This window comes from Copadichromis virginalis, linkage group LG10 (genome assembly GCF_057382275.1).
Source record: "Copadichromis virginalis isolate Kocher_CV1m ecotype Utaka linkage group LG10, C_Virginalis_male_GT1.1, whole genome shotgun sequence".
NCBI classification, from domain to species: Eukaryota; Metazoa; Chordata; class Actinopteri; order Cichliformes; family Cichlidae; genus Copadichromis; species Copadichromis virginalis.
Genome location: NC_140627.1, coordinates 1,386,345 through 1,393,572, shown reverse-complemented (window position 1 = coordinate 1,393,572; position 7,228 = coordinate 1,386,345).

Sequence of the window (7,228 nt, the reverse complement as noted above, 5' to 3'; positions counted from 1 at the left end):
CACAGCCTCCTCCACAGTCACACAGGACATGCATGTTTGGTTAGTTGGCGAGTCTAAGTTGCTGGATGTAGCTGATAAAATGAGAATGGTTGTCCGTCTGTGCCTCTTCCTCGTCACAGTTGGGATAGGCTCCAGGCCCTCTGAGACTGAGACGTGGATGAGCAGAAAACATAACACAAAGTCACACTGAAGGAATGCAGCTTCACAGGTTTGGGCACTGACACTGTAGCATTTTCATCCTCCTTTCATGGATGGTTACACATCATACAGTGAAGGCAGGCGTGGTGCTGAGGTGTGAAGGTGAGAAGAATGGAGCACAACCACAGTACTGTCCACCAGTGCTGGACCTTAGACCTTTAATCACCTCTCTCCATGTTAGAGGAGCTCTGTTACAGACATGGATTCCTCCCCCAGTACTGTGTGTGTGTGTGTGTGTGTGTGTGTGGGGGGGGGGAACTATCCCAGCTGCCATAGGGCGAGGGGCGGGGTACACCCTGGACAGGTAACCAGCCTGTTGCAGGTCCATTACTTACACCCACATATTTAGAATCAGCCCAGTAGCAGCAAGTCTTTGGACTGTGTGAGGAAGCCAGAGGATCCAGAAGTACAAGCAAACTCCACACAGAAAGGTGGATTCAAACCCGGGACCTTCTTGCTGTGAGACCACAGCGCTAACCACCGCTTTCCAACTGGCCAAATCCTAAACTGGCTAACTCTCTGACCTCTGTCGAGTTCACGGAGCATGATGGGTGCCATGTTCAGTGTAGCCCAGCACAAACAGGGCATCATCACCTACGACAGCGTCGCGTCAGTCGGTTTCAGACAGCTGCTGCAGAGGTGTCTGCTCTGCCAAATCCTAACAGCTGCATGTCTCCGTTATTTTGAACTGGAGTAAACCATGGAGGGAGGTTAAAGGTCACTGGCCTCGTCACTTTCAAGTACAAGGTCACGCTGTAGTTGGGCTGCATTGTCATCATGTTGGTTTATCCCAGTAAGTGCTGGACACGAGAACACGTGGCTAAATGCAGTCGTTTTACAGATTTTATGGCTGATTTATGAAACTTTTCACCAAGCTTGGCACTTACAAATTGAAATGAAAGGTGGAGTTCAGGGACATGGATTCATTGTTCAGGGTGTCACTGAGACACCGTCCTTTTGTTTTTCAACATTTCCGACTTTAGCTCTGTCTGCTGAGGGAATAGAGCGGGCGGCACGACAGTGCGAGCTGAATAACAAGCAGACGCACACTGAAAGGTATGTGGAAAACATTCTAGCGGTAAGAGTTCAACCTGTAATCAAAACACAATGGGTATTGTGTGGCATGTTTGAAAGCACTTTATCTGCATACCTCTCAGTTTCCCCCGTCGACCCTGGCTGTACAGGAAACTGTCACAATGGCTAATAAATTGCATTGGCCAATCAATGCAGGAGCCAGTGGCTGTTGTGGAGCGGATACAGTCGGTGTTTACTCAGGGACGGGGAGCATTTTAGTCATGAAAACAGGCTCATACATGGGAGCAGCTCTCAATCAGAATGCTGACGTGATATCATTATTCCCCAGAAATGGCTCGTGCACATCGCGAATATTTACTGTAACTGAGGAGTGGGCTTATCTAGCCTTCATTTGAGTTATTCTCACCCTTCCACCAATCAGCTGTAGAGCAGCGATAAGAGGAGTAAAACCACATTTCTGGATGTGAGGTTGCACTCGGTCCTTATCTCCAGCAAACTGCTGCAGTGTCATGACATCATAGAGAGGAAGAGCCCTCTCCACCCTCTGTACTGTCCCTCATTTGGACAATTACATCATATGGGCCCCTCATGCATTTGGCCTAGACAAATATTTCTGATTTCGCTGTGAGGCGTCAGCACAGTCATTATTAGGACAACTATTGTTATGATGCCACCGTGTTCTTAGAGTCACTGGGTGCTTCTTGGGCGGGTTACACAAGAACAGAAGAGATGTGTTGATTGGATTGTTTGCAGGCGCGGGGGGTGATAATCCACACAGGAGCACAAGCATGCAGAAATTCAGAAGTTGTGTTAATTAACACAGTGGTTGTGTGATGGTGCCAGACAAAGAAGGAGAAATACCGATGTTGCAACGGTTGATTTTTAGGGGTTATTATATTTGTATCATGTGAAGGAAGTTGCCTGTTCATGCAGCAACATGCAGGAGATGGAGCTAGCACATGAAATGCCTTTGTCTGAGCACAGAACACAAATGTGGACTGCAGTGGAAATGCAGCCAAATCGGAGGCTTTCCCTTTAATGACACATGCACTTTTTTGGTCCTATGTATTTAGCATTCCTGCTTCAGAGGCCTGCCGGCCACTGAGCTGAGGAGAGCTGATTTGCAGACTTAGCAAAAGGGTAATTACAAAGATCCATGTGACCTATAAATATGAGCTAAAGTACCACACAGATCTGCCCTCGCTGCAAGTCGGCCTCCGTCACACAGCAGCTCCCATTTCTCCATTTAAATGCACTGCGATTGTTTTTTGTGCAGGAATGCAAACAAACAAGCTCAACACGACGATACTGAAGTGCACGCTGGAGTCTGGCCCCGATTGTCTACCCCTCATACAAATCAGCTGAGACTGATGACCCGGGTCCAAGGATTCCAGCTTGGATGGAGCTGCTGGATAAATTATTCAATCAGCAGATAAAAGAACCCGTCTCTGCCCCTGAACACTATATTTAGTCACTGCTGTCTCTCTGCCACCTGCTGCTGCACTTGCACAGCTCAGATCAGACTTCCAAGGAGGGGAGACATCAGCCCAGATCTGCCCAAATCCCCAGCTGCTCTGCTGCCAGACGCTCTGCTGCTCGACTTTGGGAGGGCAGTCACTCCTGCAAGCTACAGTCAGGAACAGGCGGGCCACAGGTCAGGAGGTCACAGCGGATGAGAGAAGGTCAGAATGGCAGGGCCAGCACCTCAAGACAGGCTGAAGCCAAGACGGCTCCAAAAACAAATGTATGTGAGGGGTGGTCCAATGCTGCCAGATATCAGCGAGGAGGACGTGAAAGGCACAGTTCAAAACACGTGTTAGTCTTAAGATGGATCATGTTGTCGAGGTTGTAGCTACGCTCTGTTAAAAACAACAGCTCTCTTCTCACACACAAACCTGACACTAGCTCTGCTTTTAATATCAGGCCTCAAACTTTCCTTTTTGATCAAACGTGGATCAGGTGACCCTCCCTTAGTTATACTGCAATAATTTCAATTCAATTTTATCTATATAGCGCCAAATCACAACAAAAGTCGCCTCAAGGCGCTTCATAGATACAGAGAAAAACCCAACAATCATATGACCCCCTATGAGCAAGCACTTTGGCGACAGTGGGAAGGAAAAACTCCCTTTTAACAGGAAGAAACCTCCGGCAGAACCAGGCTCAGGGAGGGGCGGGGCCATCTGCTGCGATTGGTTGGGGTGAGAGAAGGAAGACGGGATAAAGACATGCTGTGGAAGAGAGACAGAGGTTAATAACAGATATGATTCAATGCAGAGAGGTCTGTTAACACATAGTGAGTGAGAAAGGTGACTGGAAAGGAAAAACTCAATGCATCATGGGAATCCCCGGCAGCCTACGTCTATTGCAGCATAACTAAGGGAGGATTCAGGGTCACCTGGTCCAGCCCTAACTATATGCTTTAGCAAAAAGGAAAGTTTGAAGCCTAATCTTGAAAGTAGAGATAGTGTCTGTCTCCTGAATCCAAACTGGAAGCTGGTTCCACAGAAGAGGGGCCTGAAAACTGAAGGCTCTGCCTCCCATTCTACTTTTAAATACTCTAGGAACAACAAGTAGGCCTGCAGAGCGAGAGCGAAGTGCTCTAATAGGGTGATATGGTACTACAAGGTCATTAAGATAAGATGGGGCCTGATTATTTAAGACCTTGTATGTGAGGAGCAGGATTTTGAATTCTGGATTTAACAGGAAGCCAAAACAGGAGAAATCTGCTCTCTCTTTCTAGTCCCTGTCAGGACTCTTGCTGCAGCATTTTGGATTAGCTGAAGGCTTTTCAGTGAGTTTTTAGGACTTCCTGATAATAATGAATTACAGTCGTCCAGCCTGGAAGTAATAAATGCATGAACTAGTTTTTCAGCGTCACTCTGAGACAGGATATTTCTAATATTAGAGATGCTGCGCAAATGGAAGAACGCAGTCTTACATATTTGTTTAATATGTGCTTTGAAGGACATGTCCTGGTCAAAAATGACTCCACGGTTCCTCACAGCATTACTGGAGGCCAAGGTAATGCCATCCAGAGGAAGAATCTGGTTAGAGACCATATTTCTAGGATTTTCAGGGCCGAGTACAATAACCTCAGTTTTATCTGAATTAAGAAGCAGAAAGTTAGCGGCCATCCAGGTCTTTATGTCTTTAAGCTGTCTTAGCTGTTTGACAACTACTCTTTCAAGGATGCTTGATATGAAAGGAAGGTTGGAGATTGGCCTATAATTAGCTAAGACTGCTGGGTCTAGAGATGCTTTTTGAGTAAAGGTTTAACTACAGCCAGCTTGAAGGCCTGTGGTACATAGCTGATTATTAGAGATAGGTTGATCATATTTAAGATCAAAGAATTAATTAATTAATTAATTAATTCAGCCAGACCTGCGACCATATGTTCTGGACACTCGGGTAAAGAGAGGGGCTGAGCTGTCAACTGAACACCACCTGGTGGTGAGTTGGATCAGGTGGCGGGGGAGGACGCTGGACAGACCTGGTGCACCTAAACGCGTAGTGAGGGTGTGCTGGGAACGTCTAGCAGAGGCCCCAGTCCGCGAGATCTTCAACGCACACCTCCGGCAGAGCTTCAACAGCATTCCGAGGGAGACTGGGGACATTGAGTCCGAATGGACCATGTTCAGCGTCTCCATTGCCGAAGCTGCTGCATTGAGCTGCGGCCGCAAGGTGGTGGGTGCCTGCCGTGGTGGTAATCCCCGAACCAAATGGTGGACACCAGAGGTGAAGGGAGCCACCAGGCTGAAGAAGGAGTCCTATCGGGCTTGGTTAGCCTGTGGGACTCCGGAGGCAGCCGACAGGTATCGACAGGCCAAGCGGAATGCGGCTCGGGCAGTGGCTGAAGCAAAAACTCGGGTGTGGGAGGAGTTCGGAGAGGCCATGGAAAAAGACTTTCGGACTGCCTCGAAGAGATTCTGGCAAACCGTCAGGCGTCTCAGGAGGGGAAAGCGGTGCTCTACCTGCACTGTGTATAGTGCTGGCGGAGCGCTGCTGACGTCGACTGAGAAAATTGTCAGGCGGTGGAAGGAATACTTCGAGGACCTCCTTAATCCCACTGACACGTCTTCCGAGGAGGAAGCAGAGTCTGGGGATGAGGGGAATGACCCGCCAATTTCCGGGGGCGAGGTCACTGAGGCAGTTAAACAACTCCTTGGTGGCAGAGCCCCTGGTGTTGATGAGGTCCGCCCCGAGTTCCTGAAGGCTCTGGACGTTGTGGGGCTGTCCTGGTTGACACGCCTCTGCAATGTTGCGTGGAGATCAGGGGCAGTACCTGTGGACTGGCAGACCGGGGTGGTGGTCCCCATCTTTAAGAAGGGGGACCGGAGGGTGTGTTCCAACTACAGGGGGATCACACTCCTCAGCCTCCCTGGGAAAGTCTATGCCAGGGTGCTGGAAAGGAAAGTTCGTCCGTTAGTCGAACCTCGGATACAGGAGGAACAATGCGGTTTTCGTCCTGGTCGCGGAACACTGGACCAGCTCTTTATCCTCTCCAGGATACTTGAGGGTGCATGGGAGTTTGCCCAACCAGTCTACATGTGTTTTGTGGACTTGGAGAAGGCATTCGACCGTGTCCCTCGGGTCGTCCTGTGGGAGGTGTTGCGGGAGTATGGGGTGTCTGGCCCATTGCTACGGGCCATTCGATCCCTATACAACCGTTGCAAGAGCTTGGTTTGCATTGCCGGCAATAAGTCGGACTCGTTCCCGGTGGGTGATGGGCTCCGCCAGGGCTGCCCTTTGTCTCCGGTTCTGTTCATAATTTTTATGGACAGGATTTCTAGGCGCAGCCAAGTGGCGGAGGGCTTTCGCTTTGGTGGCCTCAGAATCTCATCTCTGATTTTTGCGGATGATGTGGTTCTGTTGGCTTCATCGGGTGAAGGCCTCCAGCTCGCACTGGAACGGTTCGCAGCCGAGTGTGAAGCAGCGGGAATGAGGATCAGCACCTCCAAATCTGAGGCCATGGTTCTCAGCCGGAAAAGGGTGGAGTGCCCACTCCGGGTCGGGGATGAGTTCCTGCCCCAAGTGGAGGAGTTCAAGTATCTCGGGGTCTTGTTCGCGAGTGATGGGAGAAGGGAGCCGGAGATCGACAGACGGATTGGGGCTGCAGCTGCAGTAATGCGGACGCTGCACCGGTCCGTCGTGGTGAAGAGAGAGCTGAGTGTAAAAGCGAAGCTCTCAATTTACCGGTCGATCTACGTCCCTACCCTCACCTATGGCCACGAGCTGTGGGTAGTGACCGAAAGAACGAGATCGCGGATACAAGCGGCAGAAATGAGCTTCCTCCGAAGGGTGGCTGGCCTCTCCCTTAGAGATAGGGTGAGAAGTTCAGCCATCCGGGAGGGGCTCAGAGTAGAGCAGCTGCTGCTCCACATCGAAAGGAGCCAGCTGAGGTGGTTCGGGCATCTGACAAGGATGCCCCCTGGGCGCCTCCTGGGTGAGGTGTTCCAGGCATGTCCCACCGGGAGGAGGCCCCGGGGCAGACCCAGGACACGCTGGAGAGATTATATCTCTCGGCTGGCCTGGGAACGCCTTGGTGTTCCCCCGGATAAGCTGGAGGAGGTGGCTGGGGAGAGGGAGGTCTGGGCCTCTCTGCTTAGGCTGCTGCCCCCGCGACCCGACCCCGGATAAAGCGGATGAAAATGGATGGATGAATTAATTAATGGCAGGACTTCTTTGAGCAGTTTTGTAGGAATGGGGTCTAAAAGACACGTTGATGGTTTGGAGGAAGTAATTATTGAAGTTAACTCAGAAAGATCAATTAGAGAAAAAGAGTCTAACTTAACATCAATGGTACTAAGAGTAGCTGTAGATAATATTATATCTGTGGGATGATTATTGGTAATTTTTTTTCTAATGATTAAAATATTATTTGTGAAGAAGTTCATGAAGTCATTACTAGTTAACGTTAAAGGGATGGTTGGCTCAAAAGAGCTCTGACTGTTTGTCAGCCTGGCTACAGAGCTGAAGAGAAACCTGGGGTTGT